Source organism: Sparus aurata, chromosome 23, assembly GCF_900880675.1.
Source record: "Sparus aurata chromosome 23, fSpaAur1.1, whole genome shotgun sequence".
Taxonomy (NCBI): Eukaryota; Metazoa; Chordata; class Actinopteri; order Spariformes; family Sparidae; genus Sparus; species Sparus aurata.
The window spans coordinates 25,323,489-25,345,502 of NC_044209.1; the positions used below are offsets into that span (position 1 = coordinate 25,323,489).

The following is a 22,014-nucleotide window of genomic DNA, read 5'->3' on the forward strand; positions in this document are numbered from 1 at the left end:
TATTTCTATGTCCGGGAGAGAAACATGAGAGCTTACTGCAGTGCATGCTGGTAGTTCAGCAGGCTGAGGAGTTCCAGCTCGGCTCCAAACTGTTGCTGTGTGTCATCCTCTGACTCTGACTCTTTTCCCATTTCTCTACGTGCTCTACGGTAACGAAATCATGTTCCAGGAGAGGTTTTGAACTTTTCTGAGCTTTGTATTCCTCAGATTATTTTAGCTTTTTTCTTTGCTTTCACCTGTGAACATCCTGAAGGGCCCCTGTGCTACCAATTTGTTACACTTGTTCGGCCCCGTGTAGCCATCCAACTCTATTCTCAGCATTCTCCTCTGCACAGGGGCAGCAAACTGCTATGTTGTGAGTATTTTGTACCTTCAGAGAACGAGGGCTTTGACATTAGTCAGTCACGTTGCCTTTATTGCTGTTAAACTAATGAAAAACTATAACAAGCCCGTCGAGATGCATTTAAATTCAAGATGGTGCACTGCAGTGAAGAATCCACAAGTCTCATAATACAGATGAGTTGTGGTAGTTGTAAGGTTGCATGTATATGATTCCCACAAGATGTTATTTGTGCTTATTTCACTGAGCATACGGTATGAAAACGGTTGGATCTTTTTTTTTTTTTTTTTTTTTTTAATTGTTATCATTCACTTAAAATATTACCTGAAAAACACTTTCCAAACGTGAGGTTTTGGCTCTGTCATCACATCAAACTGAATGAGTTTGAGCTGTTTAAATTATAAGGTTCATAAAAATGCTGAGTGAATACTGTCACCTAAAAAAAAAACCAACTCAATCTCTAAAGAAATGTCTGCTCTCTCCAGAAACTTGATGATTTTTTTCAGTGCACACCACTTTAAAGAGGTTACAGTAAATAGCTGCATTAGGGAACAGCTATATTTCATCAAAGTGGGACTGCACAACATCGCGATGTGCAGCGTCAAGCGAGGCAAATGAACTCAAACATGTCAAACTTTTTGCTACCACAGTTCTCTTTTCTCTTGACTAATCTACAGGATATATCTGTCCAATTTACATAATGCTGTCTGATTGAAGGGTTGTGTATACATGGGAGTGTGTTGCTTGTGAGTGAGACGCAGGGCTCAGCCCGCTCAGTGAACCACAATCCTTCTTGACGAATGTATTAACCAAAGCACGGCCCGCTTTGGTTGTTCGATAAAATTCACTCCCCTACAAAATCACCCGCATCACTCTAGGAAGATCAGTTAATTCCAAATAGAGCAAATTAAGTTATTCAGAGGAAATTCCTCTAATTTGTTTTATATCGCAATATACATAAATATCAGAAAACCAAAATGTTTGTCCAATTTCACACAGCCCCGCAGTTTATCTACAGAAACCACATCTGCCAGGAGTTAGATGTATCGTGTGTGTCAGAGTGAGGAAGGAGATATATCATCTCATACAGGCACCTCTGGAGAATTACACCAGTCAAATAAAAAAATATGAGAAATACTTTAATTTTATTGTTAAATACTGTATAACATCAGGGCAACCGCAGATCACCATTTTAAGGAGGCTCCTGAACCCCACCTTGGGGAAACCACGTGGGTTTGAAAAAAAACAACAGCCAAAAAAAAACAAAAAAAACGGCGCTAGTGTTTATATGAAGGAAGTAATTTAAGTAGTGGGCGGGCAGGAGTGTCACATTTCCCCTGCCTTGAGTCAGGGTCGGTTATAAAAACTGTCCGGACACTGTCTCCGGGCTCCCAAACTGTATGTGAAAGGCAATGATGAATGCGCCAGGTTGTAAAAGGCCTGATGCAGAACTGCAGTGGTCGAAAATACCGTGTGAATGGTCCTGATGAGAGTGTGCGCTGCCTGCCGACGAAGAGGGAAACTATAGACGAGTGATCCGCTCGGTGCGTCAGGACGCGCCAGATAACCGCAGATGGCCTGTGTAGACTATCCTAATTCCAACGGGTGATTCCACACCGTAGAGCTTTTTTTTTTTTTCTGTGCGACTGCATGAAGGCGAAGAGTGTGCAGTTTGAAAATAGAAACGTCCTGTGAGCAGATAACCCATCAGACATCCAAGACTCCGATTCGTCTTACGCAGACGTTTTTTGCGACGGTGGCACATTTTTGCTCACACGCTCGATCTCTCCGGCGGCGGACGGACAACACGATTACAACTTCAATCCTGTTAATAATCCACCTCAGTGTCACATTTCCGTCACGTTGTAGTAACTCGCGGGTGACTGTTGTCTCTACGCAGGGCAACGATGTCGTCGCTGTTATTTATTTTGATGCCCACTCGGGCGCATTTTCGTGACAATCTGCTCCGTCCGTGAGGATTTCCCCCCCCCCCCCATCACATTTTGAGTCGGGTGGATTTTTAATTTTTTCTCCCCCCCTCTCCCGTTTTTCGTCGGTTTGTCTTTAAGATAGCAGGCGATTAATTTTTAATTCTTATGCATCCGCACGAAGACGGGACCAGAGAGGAGCAAACGAGTGATAACCAGAGGGGGAGAGAAGGAGAAGGAGGCAAGTGAGGAGGGAAGAATGAATGAGCCACACTGAGCAATTAAGGAAAAGGAGATTGGAGGAATCAAGGTAGGAGCGAAGCACACTTTTTCATCTTATATGTTTTAGTTCATGTGACGCCAGTGCGACGATTATAGCTTGTAATTTGCGCCATTCAGTCGCGTAGTGTCGGGCTGGCTGATGTGTTCAGGCGTGTAAGCAGATTTATGTATTGATGGTTTATGCTTTGACGGAGACGGAGTTCGTGTTACGGTGCGTCAACAGCAGTCGCTTCGTATTTAAAATGCGTGCTTGATGCTCTAAATTAGTCGGATTTAGGACGTGAGTGGGACTCCCGTTTGGGGGCCTATGCATCGCTCCGTGGCCTGCACAGTAATAGATTTTTTTTTAGCCATTTTAATTAACGGATACAGTCTGGAAGCAAATGAGTGTTTGCTTGTCCTGAGAGGGAAAGCAGGACGTTTTCACTTCGGCAGACGACACTGTAAGGCAGATAATAAGGGCTGTAAAATTGCCAGCAATGTAGAAAGTGGGGAACTAATTCTGTCCTGGACGAAATGTTTGGTATCACCCGTACCAGAAAAAGTAGAGAAGGGAAAAGAGGCGTCCTGGGATGGTGGCTGTGTGATTCCAGCACAGCATCCCTCTCGTCATTTTGTCTCTCTTTTGTGAGCACATGTTCCGTGAGAGAGGGAAAGAAACTAAGCACCCCATCGACTGTTAGGGGAGTAAATGCATCCGAGCGAAGTGTACAGCCTCAAAGTGAACTACTCTGCCCAATCCCCCATGTCCTAGACTACACCATTAATCCTGTACCTCCTCAAATAATTACCTATAGGCCAGCTGCTCTCGGAGGGGTCCGGGGAGCCCCAGGAGTCCTTGAGGAATGTTCCAGGGGGTCCCCAAGAAAATGAGATGTGATTTAATTTCCCTCAAATTCAACTTAGCTGGAAACCCAATTATAGAATGCATATGAACGGTCATCGCGGTGGGTTCATGTCATAAATAATACATTTATCATCTCCGTACAGCGTTAAACATCAGCAGGAATAAATCCTTCCACACATCCAGATCTGATTGGATGTGACCCCGTAATGTTGAGGGGTTCACGTGATGAGAACTGAGGCGCCCTTATATTGTTATGCTGAACTAATTCCCAATTTAATAATAAAACATCTAATAAAAAAGGAATGAGCAGCCCACATTGTAGTTATTATGGAAGAAGTTAAACCTTTTTGTCTCGGTGTTTTATTATGATAAAATTGAACCTGAGGCGGTCGACCAGAAAGACCCTGAAAAACACTTATTTTCTGCTGGTAAGCCTTTTCCTCATTTCACCGGGGTGCATTGTGTTTGTCCTGCCAATTCTTTGGGAAAAAATTGGCATGTCTACTATTCTGAAGGGGTTGAATGAAATTCAAATTCTTCAGGTGGTAAAACAGCAATATTGCAACTGTCTGATTGCGTTATCTGGGCATTCAAGAAGCAGGACTTGGAATTGGTTTACTGCCAAACACTCTCCCCGGGAAGACAGAAGGATTTATTTCCCCCTTGTCTGTGTGTCACATCACCATCAGAAAAATTATTCTCGGCTTTCAATGGGTGAATAATAGTCATACATTAGCATGGCATTAATGATCGTCAGACTTTTAATAAGTCACTAATCATAATTAGATTTATTTCAGCGCGAGTACAGCGTTTTTGGAAGCTTTGCAAAAAACTGTGGTCAGGTTTCGAAGAGCGTATTATTCTGTTGAAGGCACTCGTTGTGAAGGAAATACTGTACACAGATTCTGCCTGACCGTCCTCGAGCAGAATAATCGAATTATCCTTTTTTATCAAATGCTTTTAATAAAAAAGAAAAGCTTTATTCACTGCATGTGGGTAAACGGCACAGGCTCGTGCTTTCATTTCCAGTGTAAAGTGAGTGTAAATGCACACACACATGCGCACACATACACACACACACACACACACACACACACACACACACACACACACACACACACTATTTTTATGAATAAGGACAACGTTGCTCTGTTCCCGACGTGAGTGCTCGCATGTTTCCGTCGCATTTTTTGTTTTTTCCTCATCTGTACAATATGTATGTCCCCCCTGTAGCTCTTTGACAAGGCTGACTAAATGAATATGTTAATAGAACTTAAGCAGAAAGATACAGCGCTGATACGAATTTCAGAAAATGACCTATGATGTTTCACACCCTCAGGACAGCTAAATGTATTGCCTCGGCTGGTTCAAAGGGAATGTGAGTGTTACATTCATCGGATTGTAAAAGATCCTGAAAAGCTTTTTTTCTGTCACGATAACGTTCCGTTTTCCCAGCATGGCTATTAATTACAGCAGGGGACACATATTGAATGCTACGTGTCAATAAAGGATTGCTGTTTGCTATTTTGACGGTGAATGGCGACTTGTCCTTAACCTGTGAAGGACACTGACATATTTTGAATGCACGGGGTGGTGTGAAATGAAAAGGAGCGTGGCTTTTAGCAGCGGCACATTATTCTACTGTTGACAATGGGTAACAAATAGCATCATTCAAAAAGCGAAGATAAACAGACTACATACCACGGCTGTAAGAATTCAGCAAGTCCACGGTTCAATTATATTTTCTATTTGGAGATTAAGATTGTCTTCATTTTTCAGTTTTCTGCGTCATTTCAACAGACGATTTAACTGTGGCTACTATTGTTACCTTATCTGTGTGGATTTATCAAGAATATATATATATATATATATATATATATATATATATATTAAAAAAAAAAAGAAATACATTGGTACACTAAGCTGTTACAGATAACAAAATGAGGATTTGGCACATAATCTATTTATCAGTGCAACCTGTCAGTCAAGTCAAGAATAGGTTTTTCAAAAATGTGCGCAACAATATAAAATGTACAATTAGAGAAAAAAATACTCCGGTTTAATTTTAGCTCCCGATACAAACGAGACAGTGAATAAACATAAACCTGCATATATTTAGTCACAACGTCTGCAGTTTAAAAAAAGTGCAGCCGTTTGCCTTTTTTTACATGTCGTTTCCTTTTTTGTTCCTTTTGCGGGAAAACTTGGACGAGTTATAGATTTCAGTCGCTCCCTCTGAAACGGCGAAAGCATCGACCCTGCGTTGTTTATGTCTGCGTTTAACAGTACATGTCAAGTTATTGTTAAAATTGTTACACCCCCATATATTTAGCACCCAGATGTTTGCTGATGTAACACACACACACATGCGCGCTTAACACACACTCGAAATGTACGCCATGCTGCCACTGTAAGTTTATTCAACCTCCAGGAGGGACTGATGGGAGAATTTTTGTGCCAGTAGAGAATAGAGCGCGCCGGCACCGCAGTGTAGTCTGATGATAAAACTTAATCTCATCATTGCCTTTTCATGATGAAAGGCTCCCAGATATGATATCCGATTAGAACTACAAGCCCAGCGAGGTAGTCTGCCGGTCCCCGCTTCTCATGGACCATTGTACAGGGGGGATTTATTTTTTAATGATCACATTCGTGGTCCGTATTGATTTATTGTTGCTCTGGAGATTATTTGCAATTACAATCCACTCAAAACAACCCTTTCGTAAGATTGAATTGTAACTGAAAACTGTCAAAACAGTTTTTGTGTGCAAAAAAAAAAAATAAAAAATCACGTCGGTAACTGTGCAACTAGTTGCGACCTTTACCGCAACAATTTTGTAATAGCATTCACCATCCCCTTGTTCCATGTTTGCTGACATTTGCAATAAAGGAGATATGCATTGTTTGATGCTTTTATCAGAATGGGTTGAAGACTCAGATCGTCAGTTGTAGGTCTCTTTAACCTATTCCATCTCATTAGGGTGGAGGTATCCAGTGATGGATGCGGCGTTGCTCGAATCATTGCATTTTTTATACCGCCTCATGAGGTGCTGCTATGTATCTATGCATCTCTTGTGTATAGGCTAAGGGTAATCTTTTATGCCCTTTTCGGTTATGTCAGAATGCTGTGTCTCTATAGGGCAGTTTTTCACTGGACTGACCTAGAAAGGCTTTATTGTGCAGCACCAGGTAGCTTTCCCTCGCTGCTCCTTCATAGGCAGCACTGTTTACCTGGTGGTGGCAGCTCTGTGGTTGTCACCAGCCTGATAAGACATGTCCTGACAGGAAAGCCATTATGATTGTAATGACAGTTATTATGGTTCAGTGTTTTACCACCGCCGACAAAACATGCTGAAAATGGTTTAAAACAGCTGTTGTTGGACTAATTATTGCAATAAAAAAATAGCCTATTACATTTTCTAAGGCTGTTCGTAATGTGTTGGCTGTTTTCCCCTAAAATGCTAGATTACATTTTGGGAGCATGAACATGCAATAATGGACTGAAAAGAGACGGATAAGGAGAGAAAGAAAATACAGCAGGCGAAGAATATAGCGCAGTAGAGGAGGGGGACAGGTACATAATGGACAACAAGCTTGAACTGTCTTTGCTGAAGCGCCGTGGTGCAAAAGCGATGGGCAGTGTGTGCGTCCATTTTGAATCTCATGGCCTTTGTGCCGTGGCGTTCTCTGGGAATGTGGCCACACAACACGAGTAAATGCAGGCTCCCAGCTCTGTGGTCTCTGCTTCACATGGAGAAACACTCAAGGTGTGGGCTTTGAGAATCTTATAGGAACCTTACCACACACTGATTCGATTCAATTGCTGCCAGCCTTGAGCACGTGTAGGCGCCGGCATGGCGAAAATGAACAGGAGCAACGAGAGCACATGAACAGAAGAAATCGATGAGGACTCTTTTTCATAAATGGAGTGGGTGTTAAATTAGCTGGATGAGCCCATGTAGCAACACATTGGATTGAGTGCCTGGTGTATTTGGGTTGTGTCTATCGACTGAGAGACGACTTGGTGTACAGCAGTGAAAAGACTCAGTGATGCTCAATCAATGTGACCAATCAGCCTCACCAGCAATTCATTCGTTTTTACACAGATCAGTCGGGGGGGGAGGGGGCTCTGAATTGCTGCTTTAAGAGGCGCCACTGCAGTTTCGACGACCAAATGCTGCTGTTTGTAATGGTCGGCTTTGATTGCCCTTTTGAGCCTGCCCGATTTTCCTATTCATGTTGTTAAAAGGGACTTCAAATAGCAGTTATCAGCTCTGTATTAGTCAGTTTTCATTCTTAACATGCATTTAATGGCTTTTCGAGGCCCTGTGCCAAGATTCAATTTTGAAGGCACTTGAGAATAATGATCACAAATCAATATAATCTTGCTTTGGTTGTCCGACTTTTTGGGAAATTAGCTATGGCAGCTCCTGCCATTATACACCTTTGTGTATTGGCAATGATGCGCTTAACACTGTGCGATGCAGATCCTCCTGCACCGAGAGCCAAACCCAAAGAAAGATACATATGAATCCAATCACATGCTAATAGAGATCCAGGGAGCACAAACGCCCATTCAAAAGCACTAGCAAACAATTACAACCTTATTTCTTCAGGATTATGATATTTTTTTGACACAAATTGAGTCCTCAATTTACAACAAAACCAAACCACTGACGAGTAGAGAGGGAGAAAGAAAGCGCCAAACACAAAGCGAAAAGATGGAGGGAAGGTCCATCAGGTTGTCTTCGTTAAAGCCTCGTCCTCAGGTAATTGGAGCGGCTTCCCACGTCCAATCTGTCCATCTGAAAAGGAGGAGCACGCAGATGAAAGGAAACAGGGATCAATTGACCTAATAGCTTGTCCAATCAATCCTTGTGTATTTCTGATGGCTTGACGGAGGGTCCGGACTGGTGCGGGCGGATGAGCCTCTCTAATTGGCTCGGCCAGAGCAGGCAGAGCGGTAGGCAAGGGCGGTAATGGCAGGAGTAGTCGCCGCTCTTCCTCACACCTGGCGCGCTCACTCTATCAGCGTCAATACTGACACCTTTGTCCTCATTATCATCAGCTTAGTGCCATGTACAGACCCTTCGTCTGCCACTGCTAGACTCCAAATGTTCTTTCATTACACCTGCGTTTACACAATCCACTTCTCGCTTTCTGCCACTGACCCCGCACACCGTTTCTCGGCAAGGTCTTAGCTATCAACAAATGTGGTCAGGCAGCAGAATTAGGAGAGACGTGTGTTCAAACAGGAACACTGTCTGTGTGCTTTCGTGTGCACGTTTCTGGCTGTCTGGCCCTTACAAGCAGTTACGTTCACCTGAGACTCACCTGAGTTGTTCCACGGAGGACGGCTCCAGTGGGTTCGTATTTGTGTCAGCGGGTACTCCCCTCGGAGTTTATGGTGTTGGACTGGTGTGAGCATGTTTGCGTTTGTGTGTCTCTGCGTGTGTGTGTGTGTGTGTCCATGCTGTGAGCTGTGAGAAGAGGCAACACCAAGAGACAACACGGGACCAAAAGAAGCTGTTTGTTTGCCTGTCTGCCAAGATGGGAGTTGGAGGGAAGCGGGGAGAGAAAAGAGCGAGGAGGCAGGGGGAGGCAGGGGAGGAAGGGGAGGAGGGAGAGGAGAGGGAGGGGAGCTCCTCGACAGAGGTGTGAAAGGGCACGTATATTCATAAACAGCTGCAAAAACACCCAGAGCATAATACATACAGTAGGCAGATGCCAGATGAGACGGAAAGGGGGGGGGAGGTGCACCATGATGGAAAAAGTCCATAAACACCTAGAGCAATGAACTTAAGGAGAGGGGGGGGGGGGAGAGGGAGCGAGAGAGGGAGAGTGCATCCGGAGTGGATTAATTAAGGATTATAATTATGTTGGGACTACGCGTGTCTCACCTGAGACTGCCCCGTGCCGCTCCTTTCCAATCCTCGCGCCCTCTGCTCCGCTGCACATATGGACGCAAACCACAGGAAAACACTAGCCAAGCTCGCGGTATCATAGGCTCAACTCTGACACTGTGCAGAGGAGAGAAGGAACACAACAGTCTATTAACCTGTTCGCTGCTGGTTTGAAATGAATCCAGCACAGCGGCGGCCATATCATGTTAGTCTCTGTGTTCGTGCCGTGAATGTGCCGAGTTAAGCTGTTAGCTGAGCGCATACAGTTTAGGTGTGTGATCAGACAAACACTGATTCAAATCCCCCAGTATTTGGTCGGGGAATTAATTGGGTTGTGCAGATTACAAACTGGCGTTAAAGAGCAATTTCACATTTTTTTAAAAATCTAAATCTCCATTGATGTATTTTTAACCAATAGGGGGCAGTGAAACAGTCTGTAAATACAACAATAACATGCCTGTTTACGCATCCAGCAGTCACTGAGGAATAGCATTTATTTGGAGCATTTGGCTAACGGATGACTGAAATTCTATTATTCACTCTTTTTTAACTTTTTATTTTATATTTATTTTTGCTCTCCACCAACCTACTGATGGGAATTTCTGGCGCTTTATCTGCAGAATGCTCCATTACGTTCATTTGCCAGTCACAAACTTTTTCTGTGTATCGTTTGGTGAACAGGTAGCATGCAGTGAGAATATCAGAGTTCCTGTTCATAAACAGGTGCCTGCTCTGACTGGAGACAGAGCCGACAAATCACAACACTAAAAATTGTGGGCTGTGGAACCAAAACAATGGGGTGAAAAACACTAAAATGCTGCTGAGCGCTGAGGGGAAGTGCAGTGATAATTCTCTGTGGATTTGTCTACGACTGAAACCTTTGTGTGATGTGATTAGGGTTGACGTTGTATACCGGTGTCACAGTATACTGTGCTATGAAAGCTGACAGCTATCATGCCATTTTACATTTTCATATCCACGGTATTGAATTCTCCTATATCAGTATTCAGTGTTTCCCACAGGTTTACTCGTGGTGCCGTGTGACAGCGCGGTGTGTGACAGCGTAGCGAGGGACAGGCGGCGTCAGAAATATTTTAGTCAAAACAAAGGTTCATGATAACTCAATTTGTTTGCGAACAAATGCTCCATATAAATAGTGAAATGTCAATATAAATAACTGTTTACATGTTGAATAGATCTTTTTCATAACGCAGAAGTAGAAAAGAAAGATGTAAATGTTAACTGCTTTTTGACGAACAAGTCACAATAGATATTTAAAAGTATATTGAATAGATTGACCGAAATACAGTTCATATTTTTGAATTATATTCAAGAGGTCAAGAGATCACAGCTGTTGTTCTTCTCAGCCTCTTGTCATGTACTTATTTGCACTTTTGACATCCACTGTTTGAAGTTTTGAAAACATTTCCACTGCCTGCTAGCCAGTCCAACCGCAGGTTTAGTGCGTCTTGTTTAAGTACAACACCACGGTGGCAAGTCTACATACATTATTCCACTATAATTGACAACGTGATCCAATGTTGAAGGGGATACATAGTTGTAATTAGCGTGGAGTAAATTAGGTTGTGTTTTTAAATGGTTTCATTCATTTACATACTTGTGCCAAACAAATATAGCCGCAACGGAAAAATCTATTTTGAGGAAACGTGTTGCCGTCGGAGGTCGAGCTCATCGTATGTTTAAGGCTTTGAAAACGTCGCTAAACAAGCTTTCATTTCCTGCAGGCATCATGGATGCGGCACAAGCTGGCCACGTTTAAGAAGATGGCTTTGTAATGTGTCTTTGCAAATTCATCACAAATAAAGAAACCATCACAAGAAGGAATAATGAATGAACGGGTGTTTTTCTGCCTTTTCATCTTTACTGGTTAATATTAGGTAGTTATTGACTGGAGAAAAAAGTAATTCACCGGCTCACTGCGGCTCACTGCGGCAGCTTTTAAGGTTTTCTTCCATTTTAGTTAATGCGATGTTTGATGTTTGATGTCTTGAATCAATCATTATACCTTAAGTTTGACCATTTTGACCATGACAGTTTGTCGGTGTGTGTATGTTATTAAATGACTATTGCAGGTCTTTATTGAAAAAATGTTGGGAGTTCATAATTTACCTGCCTGGGCTGGTCTGAATCCACCTATTTTCTGAGACAATTCTACATCTTTTACAATGTCTGCTCAGTGTGATCCACTGTTATTAGAACCAGTTATTAGAGCAGCTTAAAATACGATTTTTTTGAACTGCGTCCTTTATTGTTCTGCCTATTTTCAGGACTACTTGTAACGTTTCATTGCAAATGTTAAAATAGCAGATGACCCAGCTGTGTGGCCTAACCCCAAATGTTTAATCACAGGTGACATCATGGAGGTATTTTTGTCCGTTGCTAGAATATCACTGTTAAATTCTATTACAAGTGACAGATGATGGTTTTTGATTGTTTGATTTTAGGGATGTCTTGGACCTCCTGTGGTTTTTTCGAATTTCTAAATATGAGATTTATGTATCCTGTAGTTCTATCCTAACTACAGCCTTAACCCAACCCTGCTGTAGATACATGGAGTTCAGGGATTTTATTTTTTTCTCATCAGATCTTCTCCTTGCATCACAAAGATAGGATCGACGTTGGCCTACAAGGGGATAGAGAGCAGTGCCTTCCGGTAAAGCTACACAGTGGCCAACAACTAGCACACAGCTGTGGATTTAACAGTCTAATTGTGAAGAAATGCTTCTAAAAATGACCATGCACGCTCAGCAAACTGTCCCTGGATATGTGAAGTTGTGTTTATTTGTTTGTTTCTAAAAAGTACAGTGCAGTGCAGCAATTTTTAGCAACCGAGTCCTTTTCATGTACTTTCATCTGAAACGCAGACAGCGATATCTTCACAAAAACATTCAAGATGATTGGCAGCATGAACGGCTATAGGTGGATGATGAGGGACATATTTTTTAATAAAAACACACTGCCTTGTCCGTCAGGATGCGAATGTGCTTTTAATCCGATAACGATTACGGTCGCACCACTTGTGCTCCCATCCTGTAGTGCTATTAGAGTATGAACAAGAACCGCACGTCATACGTCATCTGACCACAGAAGACACTTGCCAGACCGCAGCTTAACCTCTGGTCACCTCCCAGCACTGAGACACGCACGCACACACGCACGCACACACACACACACACACACACACACACACACACACACACACAAACTGACCACTAAAAGCACACGCACATTTGCTCTGAAGCCACAGACATGAGGCATTTAGGGAACAGAATGGGAAAGGATTTAATTGAGTCTTTGATCATTATAGAATTACCATGTGCCTTCTTGGCACCCTGGTTATTGTTTCATGGATTAATCGTTTTCATTCCACAAATTGTGGAATCCACACAGCAAATCAGTGTGCTGCCTGCTTGACATAGATATGCAGTTGGAGCAAGGGGATTTTAATGTGTTCTTGCCCTCCGATTGGCTTTAGCCGTCCATGCGACTTGATTTATTTGAAAGATTGGTTTTATTGATTTACTGAATTAATGTGGTGCCAGTTTAATCAGTGTGCTATGGAACTATGCAGAATTTGACATCTCTGTGAACTCAGATGAATTGAGTGTACCATATTGATCTGGTTATCCACAGTATTTATTCAGCTATTTGTCTGAGAGCTGATTAATTCAGTGTGTACGAAATAATGTAGGTACACGCTTGTGAGGCTGCGCGAGTGTTTATGTTTGCGCGTCTCTCCCTCTCCTGCTGTATTTGCGAATACGGAACTGGTGACTGAAGCCTTATGGACTGCAAGTTTCACCGTTTTTCTTGGAAAAGCAGCATTTTACAATGTTTACTTCTTCTTTTGCGTACACGCTGCTGTATGTTATAACACGGCACGTCACATGCAGGATCAGCACGTGCACGTTCAGCTTTAGCGTGCATACAGTGCGTCCGCGCACGGATATGCATGTATAAGTTCTGCGCTCGGATGTGTGCAGTGCACGAGGTATCGTTGTGTTACTGTGTAATGCGCCTTGTAATTGCAGGCGGGATATTGTCGGGCTGGAGCAGTGTTCAGCACCGGTGTGATGATTGAGCAGTATCTGTCAAATAGGGCCAGAGGAAGGAGAGTACTTCTCCAATTAGAGCTAACTCAGGATGGATATGGATGCTTTCTGACAGCTGTCTCATCCGATTCAGCTGCAACTGGAAGGAGAACATTTGTTTGGAGATGTTTGTTTAGGCTCATTATGGATAAAAGCACGAGCTTCACACATCTCTTTCCTCCCATTCCATGTGTAATGGAGGACCACCGATGTTGATATTATACAGCAGAGAATCTCAGCCGACACTTTGCTGCCTGCTCTCAATGAGCTAGCTCTATTCAAGCTGTGCAGTCCTCGCTGTAATCCTACAATACTATTTGAGCATACAGGGGTAAAAACAATTGAATGGATTAGAGAGATCATCAGCAAAGAAATGATGACTTCCTGGGGCTTGACTTGTAAGTCTACAGTAACATCCTAATACTGAACTGTATGATATTGCATATACTATTATGGAGCTGTAAGCTAGTGTTCATTCCAGGAGAGAAATCCACTGAGAGCAGTGTTAGCTTGCAACCGGAGGGTAAATTCTGCCATGTAATGAAATACAGCAGAAATGTAAACTCCTACTCCATGTGTTTATTTAATCATATGACATGGACTGCAGCGCAGGTCATAATTACCATACAAGTTCAAACAAATGCAAAGGGCAGCACTCAATATTCTTGTGGCATTTCAACTATGCATTATATTACGCTGTACATAGTTAATCAGAAGAATAACTAAAGTTAGGGATTATTCTTATGAATACAGGCAAACAGGATTGGGAGGTTCTTCCTTTTTGTAAGAAGTGTATAGATGGTGGATGCCTCAAGTTCCCTGCATAGAATTTCTGCCGCTAGGAGAAACGAAATAAAAGACGTCGTTAGCGCGGGATCATGGGAGTTTTTGTCACCCACCTTTGCTGAGGAAAATCTACGTGACGTGAAGCAGAAATGCTCACAGGCGAGGTAATACATTAGCATTTGATTCGCATTATGCAAACTGTTCGCTGACTTCCGTCCTCTTTTTCTGACCCCACCCCCCCCCAACAAGTGATTAAATCGAACTCGCTGTTATGGATGGAAGAATGGAAAATATGGATTTTTTTTTTTTTGTGGTTTATTCAACACATTTGAAATAATGTAAGTACACAACTCAACTAAATATACAACAATTCTCTCGTCATTTTTAGATGTTTTAATTAGTAAATGTTGCGTATTATATCTTTAAAGACATGCAGGGACACTAACCTTTTGTACTGTGCAGCATCCAAAGGTTACATGAATGCCAGTATAACCAGATTTAGGCACTGTGCTCAAATTACTGCAGCTGTCATGCAATCATGTAAACTGGATTATCTTAGTTGAATTAGAGCCAGAATTGAAGAAAGGATAAATCAATTGTCTGACCTCACGATCAATCTCGTCTGTGCTCTGCCACACCCCCCCCCCCCACTGTGATTCCTTTTGGTGGTTTGATTCTGTTGAAAGCGACAAACGGCAGCGTGGCTAGCAGTGGAAAACAAAGGAAAAACAGAGCAAAACGTGCCTTTTTGGGGTGACAGCAAAGTGACTTTCATGTTCCAACCAGCTCTGCTAGTGACGGAGCCCGTGTTACAGGGTTCTGTAAATTCATCATCACAACAAAACACAGGCGCACGGGCGCACAGCTTCCCTTGTGGTGCTAAAAAGATGTTTTGCTCGGCAACTTCCGCATCAAACAAATCATGTAAACAATGAGCCACTGAGCAAACCGAGTCACTGAAAACCATAATTGTACGATCGCCTTGAGGTGGTCATTCACAGTCAACAAGTTACGGTGTGTGTTTTTAAATGAACTGCCTCGCTCAGATCTGCTACTTTTGGTCTCGGCAAAGCTGCCACGCTGCATAGTAAACTTCCTCTCTCCATAAATCGCTGTTTTGTCTCCGTGCTAACAGTCTGAAAGTATCTACATTAACCTCTTTTCTTTGCTCTTTCCGTTACCCTCTGAACAATTTGTTCTGCCCTCGCAGACTCTTATTTGTCAACTAGCCAAAATAATTACGGTGCTTCAGCCCACATGCATACCTGTTTGCTCACCTACCATTTGCAGTTGACAGACCTAAATGTCTGTGTGCTCACCGGGTCTTCTAATATGTGCCTGTTTACACTCTCTTGCCCCTGCACCCTGCACTTACATGCACCTGTGAGGACTCCCCTTTCCGCTGTGAGTGTGCTAACGTTTGCCCTACACTCACCTTCTCCTGCTCATGCGGCCCCCCCTCGCTCGCCCTCCGATGGTAGCAGATATGGATGGAAATACAAATGACCCCTCACGAACCCAGTTATTGAGCTGTTTTAAAGCTGCAGGCTTTAGACAATATCCCTTCCTTGCTCCGACGTGCTGGAGAAGGAGGGGCCACGGTTTCTCACCACATCGGGGTTTTATGGGATTTATGACCCTCCGTCCCTAGCAGCTATCGCTCCCTCTTCCTGGCACTTCTCCCACTGGCTAGAATTAGCAGGCGAGGAAAACAAACAAATTACAAGAAAACAAACACAACGGCTAATAAGCATGTACTGACATGAAGAGAATGCTTTCAGCAGGATGCAGGCTGAGGGAGGAAAAGGGAAGGGAAGGGCAGGGTATAATCTTCTCTGCCTCTCCTCCGTCTTCTGTTTCTGCATTTCCCTCTAATTTCCTCCTGCCCCGCTGTCCCCTCCACCCTCTGCGACTCGCCAGTGGGGCTCTCCGAGGAGATCATCTCCGAGCACGGGCAATGCGAGACAGATGGGCGGATGATGGATCTGACGTGATAGACAGCGGGGTGATGGATGGCTGGCCGGCTGATAGGGGATTAATGCAGTGCTGAGGCCACTGCAGCACAGCGGATGGCTTAGTGATAGATAGATAAAACTGACGAGCAGATAAACAAGAGACTGCTAATCCACGCCCCCTTGATGGACAGAAAATCAAAGCGAGGTAAAAGAACCACCGAGGGAGAGGTAGACCTTGATATTGCCATCGCGGGGTGTAGCGCTTTCATGGGAGGGGTGTAAGTGGACGCAAGGTGAGATGAGGTAGGGGGCTGAGGAGAGTTAAGGAGGAGCACCGTGTCGTAGCACTGCGTAGGTGTGTATCAGTGCTAGCACATGTCTGCCGAGCCGGGCTGAATGTATTGGACGAGGGCGGGAGTTTTGGCGATACGGCGTGGTTGGGTGACAGCGAGGGCCGATGATACGCTATTTCGAGCGATGGCGAGCAGTTTGACTGCAGAGGAGAGATTGGGCATATCAGCAAATTGGCCGTAGTGGGAGGTGATGGGATGATTGGACGGCAAAGAGTGTGCTGGTTGGGTATCGGAGATAGCAGCGTTTGTTGTGTCTGTTGGTATTTTTCTTTTAATGCACTTCCGTCAGTGCAACAGCTTAACCTCCCGTGTAATGCACGAAAATAAAGGTTTTCGGGTCTCTGTGTTTATGCAATTCTGCCAACTGGCGAGTTGGAAAGGTCTGTCGCGATGAGAGAAAGAAATAAAAAAGAAAAAAAAAAAGAGCGAGTGGAGTGGAGGACAAGCCCGGGGAGAGTTCCTCCGAAAATCGGGAGCAAGCTGCCTATCCCTGCATTATTAGCAAGAGCTAAGCTTTGTCTCTCTTCACCGTTTCAGGGGGACCCCAGGGGTTCTGGCATCGATCCGGTGTGCTCAGAATGCACTCCGGTGTCACCTATTTAAACACAGTGAGCCGCTAGCCAACAGAGACAAGCCTTTATTTATCAAGCCTCTGATTTTGGCTGCACGGATGACAACCTGATTAGCACTTAAAGGAGCTCTTAAATCTTTTATTGGAATGGGTGGAGGCGATCTATACAGAGATGGAGACAGCAGTCCTAGCCAGAGAGAGTTATGGAGGATGAGCAGAAAGGCAAGGTGAGCGCCTGTGTCATCCGGGGGGTTAATGAAGGGGAGGGAGTGACTAGGCTGTGCTGCGAGAGAAAGAGGAGAAAGAGTGTGCGACTGGGAACAATGGGTGAGAAAAAGACGGGGTGAGTGAGAGCGAGCATGAGAGCGTGGAGTGGTGGCAGAGTTTGGGGGGGGACCAGATACAGTAAGAGCACAAGTGGCCGGGGCCGTGAACAAAATGTGGGTGAGAATATCGCGATCAAGCGAAAGGCCCGAGCAAATGAACAAACTGCTGAACAAACAAGTGGGTGATGGCCGTGTGTTTGTGCAGGCCGCGTGGATGTTGGTGCACACGGGCAAATGAATGAGTGAGGCATGATGGAAGAGACTAAGTGAGCGCGTAATGGGGGTTAGTGATGGGTGTGTTGACAGAAAGTGTCAGCTTTAACCACACTGACCTACGCATACAGGCTGCATGCGCAAGTGGCTGAATTTGAGTGCCAGCTTGGACGTGAACTGACTGTAAAATTGGATGCGAATTTCAAGTTGGATGTGAAATGAATGCAAATTTGAGAAGTAGGTGGTTGGTGTTTGTGAATCCATCCCTATGTGTCAGTCTCCTGACGTTTCCATATCATTTCAGATGAGCGTCTCTCCGGTCTCTTTGGCACGTAGCTGCATTTGAACACCTTGTTTCATGCTCTGTGTGATTATAGCAACTGGGATTTCACTGTCTTGATTTTCAGGGATTGCTCCCCCTATCACTGTCTCTTTCTATTACCAGGGTACCAGAAAAAAGGGGGTTGTATTTTTAGCTTAGATTTGACCCTATTAAATAATAATCTGACCTTCTTGGCACGCTGCAACTAGGAACCATTTTGTTTCATGTAATAGATGAGTACTTTATATTTCCTCTCGTAGGAAGAGGAACACTAAACGATGCCAGTGCTCGATTAGAGAGAAGCTGTTACTAGAGAGCAGCAAGATCATTTATTCTTGCTCTCTTTCTCTTGGGATGCCAATGGCCAATTCACTTTCGACGCCAAGAAGTGTGTGTATACATTTGTTTGTGTGTTTGACACTGGCAGCGTGTTGATGTACTGCAGGGACGTTTGGGACAAGGCTATTGTCTGTCCTGCGGCCTTGTGCTACACTCAAATCCTTCCCCCCCTTCTCACCTCGTCCCTGTCAGTAACTGCGGCAGCGAAACAATACAACCCGTGAAATGTCAAGAGAATTAGCAGGGCACAAATGCACACACATTATTTGCTGTCCCCTCTTCTCTCCCAGCCTTTCACCTGTCTCTCTCACCTTCCTGTCTGGCATGGCTCTGTCTCATGCCCTCTCCACCACCCTTGGCTACAGCATGCTTGCCTGACCCTGTCGTATAGTCTCCTTCGTGGCCTGTCTCTCGGTGATCACGCTCCATTATTTATGCTGTATCGCGTTTCGCCATCAATTCCTCGCGAATGGAACAATCGAGACAGATTTCCTTGACTGTCACAATAGCAGTGAGACTCTGCAGAGGTTGGAAATGGGATTAGTCTTAAATGGAATTTAATTTTCACCGTTGTTGTCTCCGAAGCCTGTCTGCCACCCAGACACCGTGACGCGCTTTGGTAGTGCTTTCACCATTTGTGTGTTGTGTGTGTGAGTGCGTGTGTGTGTGTGTGTGTGAGAGAGAGATTACTGCTGTGCTGCACAATGGCAAGAGTATCATTTGTAATGTGATGCACATGTGCAACAGCTTCTTGCCTCTTTTTCTACTAGCGCTGTAATGAAATTGTCTGCAGTTTCTCTCTGTGTTATTCCAGTTTCTCATTGAAGAGTTTTTACAGGTAAGACTAGTTGTCAATGCCTGAGTTCATGATACAGCAGGAGGTAGAGGGAGCTTTCTTTCAGCTTATTGATGGGGAAAATACACGGGAGCAGCACAGTCCTCCATAACAAACAAAAGAAACTTTTCTTTCGGTTTTGTATACACCAGACATCAGCCTCACCAGCTGCCATTCATTTATTGTGAGATGTATAAGGGAATGAATGAATAAATAGATAAATGAGTAAGTGCTAACTGCCAAAGTGTGAATCGATGTTTATGGATCGGCGTGCAAAGACCTGCTGTGCTGCAGATGAAAGCAAGGTTGGTGTGTGTGTGTGTGTGTGTGTGTGTGTGTGTGTGTGTGTGTGTGTGTGTGTGTGTGTTTATTAGTTGGATGGGGTGGGAGCAAGGTTCGGAAGGCAGCTGTGATGCTTTGAATCTGTCTTTAACTGTCTAGGTGTGCAAGTATGTCTATGATGTGTTCATCCTTGGGAGTCAAGAGGTGTGTGGTGCCTGTGTGTGTGTGTGTGTGTGTGCGCGCGCGTGTGTGTTTCCTGAATGCCAACGGTGGCTTCTGTTTCTGATGAATTCTGTTTGGGGTTTTTCTGACTTCCCCGCTCTCTTTTTCTCCCCAGCGCTTAACACAAACATGATCAATACTTGAATTAATGTGTAAGTAAAGAGTCAAAACATGTCGCCCTGGCCTTGGCACAGGCTGCCGCCCCGCCCCCACCCTGACAGCCTCCAACCCAGCTGGGCTGAGAGAAGTCAGGAGAGGAGTGAAGAGGAGAAAGAAAGAGCAACAGAGCATGTGGAGGAGAAGACGCACGTGTTCATTCGTAATGGACACATTATGGGGGTAAATTGGAATGCTTTAAGCTTTCAGTTTCAGTCTTCTTTTGCTGCTGTATTAATTTGAGTAATTATTAGTCAAGAGGTAATTATGTCTTGCTTCATGGGCGATGCCTCTTGTCAAGGAAGGCAGCGGCGTGGTGAATGACGTGTGCGCTCAAGTGTCGGGGTTGTATGTAATGTTGGGTATAAAGAACAGCGACTGCAGAATGGCTAGACAGGCAGGCCACAGGTGCGGGTGCCGCCTCAGGGGAGGGTGTGTGTCCGCGTGTGTGTGTGTCGGAGAGAGTCTTTGTGTTGTGTTTGCGTGCAAGCGACAGGGTGTGAGGCTCAAGAGGCAGAACGGTGATTTGCTAGTATTGTATTCCTGTAATCTGCTCAGATCAGATCAACCAGAGCCAATAATGCAACACTGAGCCAAATACCACTCTGCTCTTTCTTCATCTCTCACTTCTCTCCCTCAGTCTCTCTGACACCCCCACCCCCAGCCACCCCCACCCTCTCTCCGCCTTTTTCCGTTTTCACTGCAGTGGGAGCCAGCTTTGCTGCAGAGGGAAAGATGGAGTAAAGATGGAGAGAGAAAGAGAAAGACGGACTAGAAAGCGTCAGGAAGATGGATGGCGAGAAACGGAGATAGGACTGAGGAAGAGGCTCAGGGAACAGAGGAAGGTGGACGGGATGGAACAGTAAACGATTACTGCTCTGCTTGTGTGTGCTCCTGGTAGAGCCTGATACCGAATCAAACAGTGCTCTTTCTCTCTATTGACACACACACAGAGACACACACACACACACACACACTGGCCACAAGCATTTGAGTTTGTTTTTGGCCAGTGCTGGGTGGTGCTTGGCAGAAGAAATTAAGCCTAACAACCGTGGCATCTGTCTCAGCAGCAGGAGAGTCCCGCCTCCCCACCCACACATGACCTGCCCTGCTTTCATTCACTGAGCCGCCTGCTGCCAGCCTCAGGATGGGCCGCTGCCTCCGCCACTGCCCGCCACCCCCCTCCATCCCGGCCTCTCTGCACTGCCAACCACTCTGTGCCCGCGCCCATGTTTCCCCCCTCGAGCAACAACCAGGAGCCTAGCGATATGGCTGCTTCAAATATTCATAACAGCCACGCTGCAACACGGAGCTCTCCGCTCTGTGTTGCAGCCTCTCCATTTTGAGAGGCAATTCTCAAACCATAGCTGCTGTTAGCCCCGAACACGGATTGTGTGCTCCGAGTCAACTACTCTGTGGTCAGCGTGTATTAACAGCACGTACCGTTAAGCATTAAGAGTGCTTCAAATCTTCAGTCTGGCCTCCCAACTGATTGTGCACGGAGCTAAATATAAACACTCATCCGTTCTCTTTGCCGCCATCCCTCCATCCGCTCCCAACCCTCCCCCTCACCGAGGGCTGCGCACAACCACCAGCCTGCTATAGGGGTCGTGCTGCCTTTCTCTACGCTGAATCCCAACCCGAGCCGGGGAAGAGCAAACTAGCACGCATGCAGAAGAGACACCAGTGCTATACTTAGCCAGGCACACCACAGGCACACATACAAGGCCACTGTGTAATACATGCAAAGACTATTATGCACAGAAATGTATCTGTGTTCCTGCAAACAAACACGCAGGCCCACAGAGTGATGTGGAAGGCGGCTTCCGGGAAGAGAAGTTCTACTATGTGTCTCCCAGGAAGCCACAGGCTGGATAAACATCCATGTGGAGCAGCAGCAGATGCCTCAGTCTCCCTCTAATGCCCGCTCCTCCCTTCCTCTCCACTCTCATCCTCTCACATCCTACCACCTACTCACTTCCCTACGTCTCACATCCCTCTCTCTTACTCTCTCCTTTCTCCCTCCCTTAATGATGAGTACCCCCCACTTGCTCCACCCTTCCTTCTTCATCTCCCTTTCATTAATCCATCTACCCTTCCTTTATTCACTCCCCGTGTTGTCTCCAGTTCTTCTTTTCTCTCCATCTCCGGCCCTTGTTCTATTCTTTTCCCTCCCTTCTCATCATGCAGGCCGCCTGCTAGCTCAGGGTCCAGCTGCTTATCCTCCGTATTCGCCCGCTAT

General features: G+C 44.9%; 1 protein-coding gene across 4 annotated transcripts in view; it reads left to right on the plus strand.

Annotated features, from left to right (window-relative positions):
* The first annotated feature begins 1,678 nt into the window (after window positions 1-1,678).
* adgrl1a (adhesion G protein-coupled receptor L1a) overlaps window positions 1,679-22,014 on the plus strand; it is a 99,673-nt gene continuing 79,337 nt past the window's right edge. For 2 of the 4 annotated variants that reach the window (XM_030407094.1, XM_030407096.1), the window contains exon 1: window positions 1,680-2,578. The gene's annotated coding sequence lies outside the window, so the exon portion shown is untranslated. Of the gene's footprint in view, window positions 2,579-19,912; window positions 19,956-22,014 lie in introns of those variants that run through there. The other 2 variants (XM_030407097.1, XM_030407095.1) reach the window with 2 other exon arrangements.